Genomic DNA, 12226 nt, shown 5'->3' on the forward strand with positions numbered 1-12226 from the left:
GCCGGAGGACGCCAACTTACGATGGAGACAGATGGCGATGCAGATGGGGACCTTGAAAATCGTGCTGGCGCAACTGTGTGAGTTCACCACGCCGAGGACGACGTCGGGGAGGCCCGGTGGTGATCCGCAGGCCTCTGCCTTTCCTGCGCTGCCAGCGCCATTGCCACGTGGCACGAAGACGCCATCTTGGGCGTGGCAGGGGAGAAACGGCGGGAAGCCGCCATCTTGTCTTCACCGCGGCGGGAGGACGCCGCCATCTTCAACATCGCGGCGGAGAGGCAGCCTTGCGCTGCCATCTGGAGGTGCCGCGGGGTGAGCAGCCTGCTGTGAGCTGCTGTTTTTCGAGGGGGTGCTGCGAGGAGAAGACGCCGATGCTGCAGCTGCTGGGGCGGGAGCTTCCCGTCCTGGTTCGGGTGCGTGACAACGGAGCCGTCAAGTCGCCGAACGAGTTCTGCGAGGCGTCTCAAGTTGCCACCCTGCCGTCCTCTTCTTGCTGCAGCCCCGGGCGAGTCATAACGATACGCACCCGGCCTTAACACACACCTCACTCATCTTTCGAGGGCCGGGGGGGGGGCTATTTTGGTTTTCTCTTATGACTCGATTGTGCAGAGCGCGGTTCGGACTGTGTGTATGTGTGTGTAATAACGATGAACGCGCTATCTGCTTGTTGCTTGGTGTCAATATAAGTGTGTGCGTGTGTTGAGAATGGACGGAGAGTCTGCTGTATTTGCTGAGTGTCAAATTGTGTGTGTGTGCTGCTGCGTGGAGTTCTTATCTTGATGGTGAAGTTAATTATTAACTTGGGAGCGTCGGGTATCTTGCGCTGTATTATTTGTGGGTTACCTTGTGTGATGGGCTTAATTGGAAAAAATATATAAATATAAATATATTTTTTTTGGTGTATTGTGCTGCGAGGTGCTGTGTGCGATGCGATTGTTGCAAGAGAGAGAATAATTGTGTTGTTGCTGCAAAGTTACGACAGGATTAATGGTGTGTTGGTTGCCTGCAGATCTGCTTGCTATTGTGCTTAAATGTACGCGTGTGATCGCGATATGCTGATTGCATGTGCTGTTATACCGTTCTGTATGGTTATGGGGTGCGATGCAGTGGTTGACTATTGGAATAGAGATTGTTATTATATTGTGCGTACCTGTTGGAAATTGGTAACAAATTCGAGGGGGACCCAAATATTTGGTTGTATGGTTGTTGTGCACACGAGATTGCGTGTATATTATAGAGGGGGACCATAAAATTTGGTTGTATGGGTGTTGTGCACACGAGATTGCGTGTATATTATAGAGGGGGACCCAAAAATGTGGTTGTATGGGTGTTGTGCACACGAGATTGCGTGTATATTATAGGGGTAATTGAGCTTTTTGAGAATGAGGGTGCGCGATGACGCCGTTGTGGGTGGCTTAGATGTTAATGCTAATGGGATCGTAAATTGGCGGCAAGTGGCGTCGCGTATTCGGTTGATCGCATGCAACCACGAGTTGCTTGGCGAGTTGGGTTGTGTAACCAATGTGGTTGGTAAAATATTGGTTAAAAATTCCACGATATGACAGCTGTGCGCAGCAAGCTGGGGCTGTGCGTCTATCGTTGGTGGGGTTGTTATAACGTGACGGGGGATGCGTCTTGTGACCCCCAGCTAAGGGAAGCTGGGGTGCACGAATGGAGAAAACTGGCCACGTGTTCGCACGTTGGGCCGCCATTTTGCGCGCACGCGGGGTATGGCGACGATGCGCTTTGCGGAAAGGGCCGCCATTTTGAGTGCGCGCGAGAGATTGCGCGAACGCGCTGGGCGAAGGGGGACGCCATTTTGAGCGCGCGGGATAAACCGAGGTGGGGCAAATATTCCATCTGTTATGCCTGCCATTGTTGATTGGGTGATGCACGAGTTGTGGTCAGATCGGCCTATGGCTGATGGCTGACCTGACAGCCCGGAGGCGAAACCTCCGTGGTATGTCTTAAACTAATGGGCCATGTGCTCATATGGCTCGGGGAGTCATGGTTCAGTTGTGCGGGGGCAGACTGAACCTGGTGTGCCGGGGGCTCACGGGATCTGGGTTAGGGTGTTATTGTCTCTATAAGAGAACATTGCCCCGTGGGGGGAGTACAGGGGGTCTGGCATTGCTGGGGGATGAACCTTCCCTGGGCTATAAAGCATCGGACTATACGAGGCTGGTGTGTGTCCATCTCTGATGGGATAGTAAGGGAGGAGCGTGGCCGAGTTGCTGCTCATCCCCGAAATTGCACTAGCTGAGAGTATGGTCAGTGGATGTTGCTGTGGGTTGACGACCACGGTGGGGGTTAGGGCGAGTTAAACGTTACCACTGGGGAGCGTGGCTCTCTCCACGCGAGGGTGTGCGATTAGGCGTTTTGTTGGGTTGCTGAGAGTGACCGTGGGTACATGCTGTGTACGTGCGATGTCTGTGCTGGTCCTCAAGGGAGGACTGCTGGTGGGCAAGAGCAGGAAATTTTGTTGTTGTTGTTGTCACGTGTAAATAATATTGTTGTTAAAATGTAAATACTGGGGCATCCATTGCGTTATTTTGGGTATTTATGGGGAGTTTTTTTAAGCGGGCTGGATTTACATCATCTCCACTACCCTGAGGCCGGGTGGCTGTCGTGTACGACATGCGGATGTGCGTTGTTGTGCTGTGCCTCAGGGGATTGGATTCTCCTTCTCGTCACAGATTCTTCAGCTCCCGTCGCACTGGGTGTTACCTGGTGTGCTAGCTGGATGAGGACTTGAAGGAGCAATTGAGCGCCGTTCGTCATTCTGCTCTACCACTTGCTCTTTGACGTTGGACTTGAGCCGAGCGGATGGAACTGCAACATGGACACGCACTAAAACATCACATTTCTGGGTTGTGCGCGTTGGCCGTTCTTGCGTGTCAGTTGCCGTTTTTGTTCATTGTGCCATTCTTATTCTTGTTGTTGTTGCGCGGAGGACAGGCCGGTGTTCTGTTCCAGTTCCTGATACCTCCCCTTTCGTTGCTTGTGTTGTTGTTGTTATAATCTCCGTTGTGTCTGGGGGACTCCTGATTGTGATGCCTTCGCCCGCATTATTTTGTTCTGTTTCAGCCGAGGACGGCTGGGATTTTCTCTACGGGGGAGGGTAGTGTAATGCGGGCGTAAATGGGCGGGGCGGATATGACGATCCGAGAGGGAGGAGTCAGGGTGACGTGGGGGAGAAGTTATAGCGGGGAGACAGGAAGCTATCTGGGGCAGTCGGGGGAGTGAAGGGTGGTGAACACGTTGGGTGGTCGCCGTGCCTCAGCCTGGTGGCTGAGGGGCTCATGACGGCGCCAGCCAGCGGGGTGGAAGAGAGAGTGGAGGATTGAGGTAGGAAGTGGCGAGATAGCCACAGAGGCCACGAAGGGCTGAGGTAGGAAATGGCGAGATAGCCACAGAGGCCACGAAGGGCTGAGGTAGGAAATGGCGAGATAGCCATAGAGGCCACGAAGGGCTGACATTGGGAGGTGGCGAGATCGCCACGCACGGAGGAACAGGGAGCAGAGATGGAGCTGCTGGGGGAGCAGCCAGAGGGCTGTACCAAGAGCCTGCAGCGGAGCTGCAGGAGCGTGGAAGGCTACGGGAGCGAAGGCAGATGTGGGGCTGCCAGGGAGAGAGTCTCAGGAGGAGTGCCGTGTGGGACGGAGAACGCGAACCCCAAATAAAGGACACGGAGTCAGCAAGAAGTGTCTGAGTCCTTTTATTACAATTGTACGAATTAGTCAGTTGTCGTATGTTGTTGCTGTCTAATAGTTTGAGCAATTCTACATGGATTGTGTCGGGCCCGCACGCTTTGCCTGACTTAGCTGTTTTGATTGCATGTTCTACTTCTGATGTTAAAATGTGTAGAGCGTCTTTCGACATCTGTTGGTCTTTTTCTGCAGGTGTTCTCGTGGCGCCATAGAGCTTGTGTATATAGTTTGTCCAGGTGTCCATTTTTTCTTGTTTATTTAGGATTGGTTGGTTGTTGTCCGCATACAAGGTAGCTGTTGGGGCTGGTCTGTAGATGTTACCAGCTTCTTTGAGCTTCTTGTGCAGAGTAAAATTGTCATGTTTTTTAATTAGTTCTTCAATCTCGGTGCATTGTTCATCCATCCACTTTTTTTTTGCCTGTCGGATTGCTTCTCTGATCTTCTGTTGCATTTGTTTGTACTTCTTCAAGTCGTTATTTTTGTACATTCTTCGTTTGCTCATTAGATCGAGAATATAATGTGTCATCCATCGTTGTTTCTTTTTCGGTGGCTGATGTCCCAGCATGACTTCTGTTGTTTCTGTGATGCATTGTTTGAAGGTAGCAGACAATAAATCATTAATAGCTGATCGTGACCTCGTGTGATCTCGCTGAGAGGTGTGAACGCATGTGGCACTGTGTATACAGCGGCTCGCCACGTGGGAGCGCTGCGCGGAGCGGCGCAAGAGTGGGTGTCGCGTGTGGAGCTGCGTGTGTGCGCGTACGTTCACTACGTGTATGATACAGGTGCGCGATCACAATGTGAGTAGTCAGTATTGAGTGAGAGCGCGCGGAGCTGTGCGTGGGTGTGTGCGTACGCTCGCTACGTGTCGGATATAGGTACGCATTGGTAACGTGGTTATTCGACGTGGAGGAGAGTGCCGCACAGGGCTATAGACGGGCACACGCTCGCAGCGTGTGAGAGCTGTACGTAGCGGTGTAGAAGGGGGGGGGGGGGTATGGCGTTTGATTGATGATGCTGTGCGTACGTACGCTCGCAGCGTTGGAGCGCTGCGCGAGGCTGTAGGAGTAGGGGCGTCGCGTTCGAATCCCGGCGAAACCCTAGCGGGTATTAGGGCGGTGCGGTGGCGCAACCGGAATAAGGGATGCAGACGGGGGCGACCCCGGGGGCCAACGGCCCCCACACCTGTACACCGGGCGAGCGAGATAACATCTTGCCATCAACTTGTTGTAGAAGGATGGGTTCATCTCTCGACACTCATCTCACGAATGAGCCACCGCAGCTGAGCCTCACCTAATTTCTTTAAATATCAACGTGTGTACAGTAGAGGTGTTCACCTTGAAGATTCTGTTTGCGCACCAAGGGGCGCGGGTTCACATCCCAGGCAGTGACGCGTGATGTCAGTGACGACAATGAAAATATTTTTAGTATTTTCCTTCCTTCTTCGCCGTCGCTGTAAGAGAGAGGTCCTGGTCCAGAGTCTCTTTGAGCCACACAGCGAGCGATGCCAGCGAAGCCATGGGTCATGGCGAGCGCGACTCCCAGTGAGAGTGTGGATAGTGAGCTGCGCTGCTCCATCTGCCAGGACACGTTCGTCTGCCCCTCGACGCTGAGCTGTGGACACTCGTTCTGCCTGCCGTGCCTGGAGGCCGCCTGGGAGACGTGTTGTGTCTATACCCTTTTTTTTATTAAGAACAATTCAAAAAAAAAAATTATTATATTTTTTTATATTATCTATATATCTTTTTTTTTAATTAAACAATTAAAACAACTCACTTCTCACAAGCACACCAGGAATCCATGAAACATGGAGGGCGGTTAAAATGATAAGAATTCAGTCACAGAGAGGTCATAGACATCCAGATGGACAAAAAGATGTATGGACTAGCCTCCCAAGACATCTGGAGATGTACAGATAAGGTGCAGAGTAAATAACGGTTGAAACTTCGCGTTTTCTTAACGTTTTCCTTACCGAAAAGTAGAAACTTAACAAAGATAATTAACCAACAAACAATAATATTTTTATTATTATTACGACCTTCCTAAAAACTAAAGAGTACGAATTCCAGAAAGCTTAAGTGGAAACATAGTTACGCTTAACCTCAGGACATTAAAATATAACTCAGAATAAAACACCAATCTCTGGAGAACTAAACTTGGCGAAGCCCCAAAATAATAATGTGACGAGGATCATTACGAATATTCATTAAACATAGACGAATGATAACCCCGATACTAAGACCGAAGGAAGTCATAAAATATAATTCAAGAATAAATGTAACACACAGGACCACATCAATGTATTGCAAACATCTCCTCAGCCACCTTTGTCTTCCAGCGGGGTCTGACCTCAGAATGACCCACGCAGGGCAAGCAAGAAGGGAGCAAAAAGGTCACAGTAGGGAATCGGTGCCTGACATTCCAAAGATATCTGTTTTTTTTTAATTCTGTTTGTTTTCTCTCGCAAGAGACGCGGAGAGAGAAGAGGGAGTCACGTTTTGAGTTAGGCACAGACACACAGCGAACGAGCAGTCTGGGTTGAGTCGTGCTCAGTCTCGCAACTCGGCTTGCGACGCGGTGTTGCGACGAGGCTCGCAAGAGAGCGGAGGCGCGTCGTGCCTCGAGGAGAGATGGAACGACGAGACATCGTTAAAGTGACAGTCTGAGAGCAGTCTGTCCGAGTCGCGCTCAGTCTCGCAACTCGGCTTGCGACGCGGTGTTGCGACGGGGCTCGCAAGAGAGTGGAGGCGCGTCGTGCCTCGAGGAGAGATGGAACGACGAGACATCGTTAAAGTGACAGTCTGCGAGCAGTCTGGGTTGAGTCGCGCTCAGTCTCACAACTCGGCTTGCGACGCAGCGTTGCGACGGGGGCTCGCAAGAGAGCTGGGGCGGTTGTGCCTCGAGAAGTGATGGAACGAGGAGGAGTCGTTCGAGTCGCAGAAGTCTGAGTTCAACCTGGGTCGGGGCTGGGTTTCAGCCGTGCTCCGGCTGGCGGAGCGCCGTGAGGAAACGAAACACCGATGCCGATAGCAGGTGTCGCTTCTCGCAGAACAAAGTTAAGTGCGAGTGAAGCTGGCAGCTGCACGAACAAAGGAAGCACGGAGCAGAGAGAGTGACGAGTGACGACAAGCAATCAACCTGTAAAAGGGCGGAGATCACCAAGCGTCGACCAAGCGTGCAAAGCAGAGAGCGCGAAGCAGTAGAGAAAGCCTGATCAAACGGCTGGGAGGAAGAGGACAGCGCCATCGAATGCGCCGTGTGTTTGAGGGCAAACCGACCAACGACCAGTGTGAACAGACAGGACGTCACCGGGCGTCACCGAGCGTCGTGCCAACTCGTCATCCAGCAGTGGAGAGAGAGAGAGAGCGCGCAAGAGCAGCACGACTCGGACGTCACCGGGCATCACCGAGCGTCGTGCCAACTCGTCATCTAGCAGTAGAGGGAGAGAGAGCGCAAGAGCAGCACGACTCGGACGTCACCGGGCGTCACCGAGCGTCGTGCCAACTCGTCATCCAGCAGTGGAGAGAGAGAGAGAGCGCACAAGCAGAGACACGCAAGAGAGACGGAACGAGCAGGGGCTCGCGGCGGCCACGCCCAACCCAGAGAAAACTTCTGGCCGCTGTTTGTATCCTCCTACACCACACAAGCTAACGACACAATTAATATTACGAGGGGACAACGCACACACAGCACGCACACGAATAAGACTTTAAAAAAAATTGTCTTTGCGTTTCAAAAAGGGTTGCCATTTCGAGGTGGTGCGTTCAATATCAACTGATCGTGCAAAGCAGTTGCTGCCGTCGAGTTACATGAATAAGAAATGTTTTAGTCATTAATTTTCGTTAACTGCATAATTTCGCCAATGAAGAAGTATTTTAGTCATTCATTTTCGTTAATTGCATAATCGAGTTACATGAATTAATTGACGTATACCTGCTTTCGCATAAGAGAGTGTCACGTGCTTGTTTAGAATTAAAATTGCTTAACACCAACTGTTCGAATGCTTCTATCCAAGTCCATGCAAAACTGTCTTATTCTTGTTAACTGTATCCTGTGATGAGATCTGAACCTGGAGACCTAAAAATAACAAACACACTAAGATAATCAGCAAATGTTTAATCAATGATAATCGTGTTATCCTGATTGATATAACCCTGGATAAACGAAACCAAGCCTAATTATCATAACTGCACACAGCAACATAACCGCAAGCATCTGCATAAATTACTCCGATTATCTCCGCGATTATCATAATTTATGCATATAATTACACATATTAACATAATTTATGCACATTAATACACACTTTCATAATTAATGCGATTTGCGCATTTTTCGGAAAATTATTAATTTTTATTATTTTGATCAAAATTTCATAATTCCAACACATACAACATAATGGGTGGCGTCGTCCGGGATCTCTCGCAGACAGTGTTTTGCATGGATGATGGAATGAATCACTACGTGTTAACCAGAATATCGTGATCAAACATTGCATTGTGATTGTAAACGGGCGGAAAAAAAAAAAACGCCCTCTGAGGTTAAAACCCAGAATAGCAGGTTGAAACAAAGAGTGGAATTAAGATAATATCGTATCGAACCAATTGCATCCTGTGATAAATGGTGTTAGAGGTACGCACACTGAATCGGAAAATAACAGGAAAGCTCGAGTCAAACTGACCACACTCTGTGAGATAACTGTTTTATATGCACTCTGAAAGAAAAGGTCAAAGCTGACGCCACACTTGAGATGCTAGGATTAAGAATAATTTTTGAATGGGTTACGGGATACTGGGAACTCGTATTAAAACATACCGACCGATCTGTTACAAAGCAGTACAGTCAGAGAGACATATGGGAAGGGATCTGTATCGATAACACGAACACACCTCGGGGGAAACAAATTGACTGGATAAAATGTAACGAAGGCGAACACGATGCAAAAACTGCAGAGAAGGCAGGACAGGACTCATTCTATTTCACACAGGCATACAGACAGGGATTGTGGAATGAGGAAACATTTGGAAAGGAAACGGGAGAGAAATCGTCTCTAATAAACGAGGAAAAATGTCCTCACACCATCGTAAGGGAGGAGAAATCAGTGCTCGCGACACCAGCGAAACTCACAGACGTTGATACACAGAATAAATATGGAAGAAACATTAAATCACACTCTTGGGTACGTGGACAGAGTCCAGGGACTGATCGCACAAAAGTTAAAGTAAAGCTACCAGGACATTCTTCACTAAGGGCAGAGGCAAAAACTGAAGGGAAATGGCAACACGAGCGACACAGCACTGGGCGCGCACACAGAAAATGCACACCGCTGAAATACGCCCGACACAGCACAGACCAAAGTGACAGATTGCCTGATGATAACTTGTTTGATGATGACGCTGACGGCGATCAACTTTCGGAATACCTATTCAACAGTAAAACCCTTAAATTGATGGACAAGGCTCTAGTCAGAATTCCCGGTTTTGACCCACACAATCAGACTATGGATATACACACACATATCGCAACAGTAGAAGAGGAGGCAATGATTAGAGGGCTGAGGAGACGGGATGAAAAAGCGAGTTTGTTGAAACGGAGCTTACATAAAGAATCTATCCCATGGGTAAAGTCACTACCACACAAGGTTAGAAATGATTTTAAACAACTGAGCCTGGCATTGATTCGGAAGTTTGGAGAATATTCGACACTCACTGAGGGGTTTTATACTGTAAAATCGATGACCCAGGGCATGGACCAAGACCCACGTGACTACCTTTTACAATTTAAAAGAGCGTATTACGCAGGCGATGTGAAACAATACCACGAAGGAGATAAAATGTTCAAAATTATGTTTTTTGAATCCTTGAGCCCAGAGATTACAGAAAGGGTGAGAATGGTTTTGAATCCAGAAACCGCATCCTTACGCCGCATAGAGAGCAAGGCGTACATGGCATGGTTATACAGAGCTAAGAATCATAATTCGGATCCAGAACACAGGGAGAGGGATAAGGAACCCAGCCTCTCAGAGAGAAATAAAAATCACCGAGCAGTCCCACGATGCAGGGAGGAGCAAAAACGCACGCACCCGTGGCAAAATAAACCAGAGAGAGGTTGGCACGAGAATGAGAGCGGCACAAAGCCGAACATTCAGGAGAATCGCAGAATGTGGAGGCCAAGGGCAGAATCATATCAACACCCCATGCCCCGACATACGCAAGGTCAAAATTACCCACAAAGATGGCGAAGTAACGATCCAGGAAAAATTTGGCACCCAAATGGGAGAAACACTGGGCCAAAAATGTACGAGAATCGCAGGAGGGAGAGGTTCAGAGCAGAACCATATCAACACCCCATGCCACGACACACGCAAGGTCAAAATTACCCACAAAAATGGCAAAGTAACAATCCAGGAAAAATTTGGCACCCAAATGGGAGTAACACTGGGCCAAAATGTACGAGAATCGCAGGATGGGAGGTCAAAAACAATCAGTCCAATTACGACCAATTCCTCCACCGGCTATACCAGGAGAGAATAGAGGAATAACACAGAATGCGGTCCAAATACGTGATGAACTACCTACAGTGATTGAGAACGAGCAGCCCATACGCGCCACGCACGCTGAAATTTTGTTAAACCCTGAGCTCAATGGGAAATACAAGCAGGCTGCAAGTGACAGGGCGAACAAATACCGCCACGACAGGGAAACATTAAAAGCATACGATGCGGTAGGAAACACGAGCAGTGCTCTTGTAAATGACGCGCGGATCAAATACATGTGTAGGGGTTATTACGGGAGAAACGGCGGACAACAAACACAGGGTTGTCGGCACTCACATACACGGGTGGTCACACCGACGTCCGCATCAGTTATTGCCCACGCCCCAGCCCTCGGAGGCGATCCCTATAAAAGGTGGAACCCAAAGAGCTCGAGTTCAGTTCGACACGAAGCTGACCAGTGAAGATCCAAGACTCGGAGATTAGGCCCTGGGACTCCCCGGTCTCGCCGTCCTTATAAGGGCCGAGCCGGGTAAGCCAGTGGCGCGGCCCAGGAGCTTCCAGACCGCTGCCCTTGTCAGGGCAAGGCTGGTTAGCTGGTGCCGAGATCTGTGCTTGCCAGGGCCAGATCAGTCAGCCTCCCGTAGCCCAGTAGAGGAGGACTGGGGGACAGGACAGAGGGCTTAGTACTAGGGTGGGTTTCCCATAGTACGGGTGAAGGGGCCGATACCCCTTCAACTATTGTATCTGTCCCGGAGTTAATAAACAGTGTGTCTCAACTTCGACATCGTCTCCTCCGATACTTACTACACATGGATAGGGCTGCATTGAAGCGTGATCGGACGGTAGATAACAGACAGATAGGAAAACTGGATCGCCCGGAAAAAGGTAAAGCCACCCAGAACGTCGCAAGAGCGCGCGATGGTGGGGCAGAGAGAGCGAACACAGAGACACGCCCTGAGGAGTGCAGGCGCGAGCCTTTGAATGAAAAATATCCAAGGGAAACCAAAATTAAGGTGGATCGGAGTGCTGGAATGGAGACGAATGTCCATGACGTATCGGGAATGGTGTTGAAATCCAACCCACTCGGAAAAACCAAAAGGGCAACATTACGAGGCACGGAATTAAATCGACACACTGACTCGGCAAATGTGCATGTAATCGCAGAGAGAGCGAATGCCATTGATGACGGAGTACAGAAGTTGGTTGTGTGCGCGAATTCTGATTATGTGCAGCACAATTTTACACCACACATTCCCACGACGCGAGAGAGTGAGAGGGGAAATTACAAAAACGAACCGGAAAACCGTGATCGAATGATCAAGTGATAAGTGGTAAACCAGACACTCGGAACTTGGTAAAAAGATTGCAAGGATGTAACAGGAGGAAAATAACGCAAAAATGCGTTCAAAACCGCTACCTAGCGTTTCCCAGGATTTAACAAAAACTAAAAAATGTATATCCGCCGTAGTTATGATGTATGAGAACCGATGTAATGTAATATCGATGTTTAACGTTTTGTTTTATTTTCTTTGCTCAATTCAAATGTAACCATGTTAAGATTGTGATACATACGCGCGTGGTAAGGAATAACCGCCGAGAGTGAGGGCGGCTTATGGATTCATAACACAAAAAAAGGGCAATTACTTTGTTTGAAAATTCGCCAGTGGCCAAATCGACCCCTGATAATTTTCAAAAGGGCGGATTGTTGTGTCTATACCCTTTTTTTTATTAAGAACAATTCAAAAACAAATTATTATATTTTTTTATATTATCTATATATCTTTTTTTTATTTAAACAATGAAAACAACTCACTTCTCACAAGCACACCAGGAATCCATGAAACATGGAGGGCGGTTAAAATGATAAGAATTCAGTCACAGAGAGGTCATAGACATCCAGATGGACAAAAAGATGTATGGACTAGCCTCCCAAGACATCTGGAGATGTACAGATAAGGTGCAGAGTAAATAACGGTTGAAACTTCGCGTTTTCTTAACGTTTTCCTTACCGAAAAGTAGA

General features: G+C 48.8%; 1 pseudogene; it reads left to right on the plus strand.

Annotated features, from left to right (window-relative positions):
* Nucleotides 1–5176: 5176 nt before the first annotated feature.
* The window catches only part of LOC133359736 (E3 ubiquitin/ISG15 ligase TRIM25-like), a 55514-nt pseudogene continuing 48464 nt past the window's right edge, over nucleotides 5177–12226 (plus strand).

This window comes from Lethenteron reissneri, chromosome 65 (assembly GCF_015708825.2).
Source record: "Lethenteron reissneri isolate LAM-NWPU_2019-01 chromosome 65, ASM1570882v1, whole genome shotgun sequence".
NCBI classification, from domain to species: Eukaryota; Metazoa; Chordata; class Hyperoartia; order Petromyzontiformes; family Petromyzontidae; genus Lethenteron; species Lethenteron reissneri.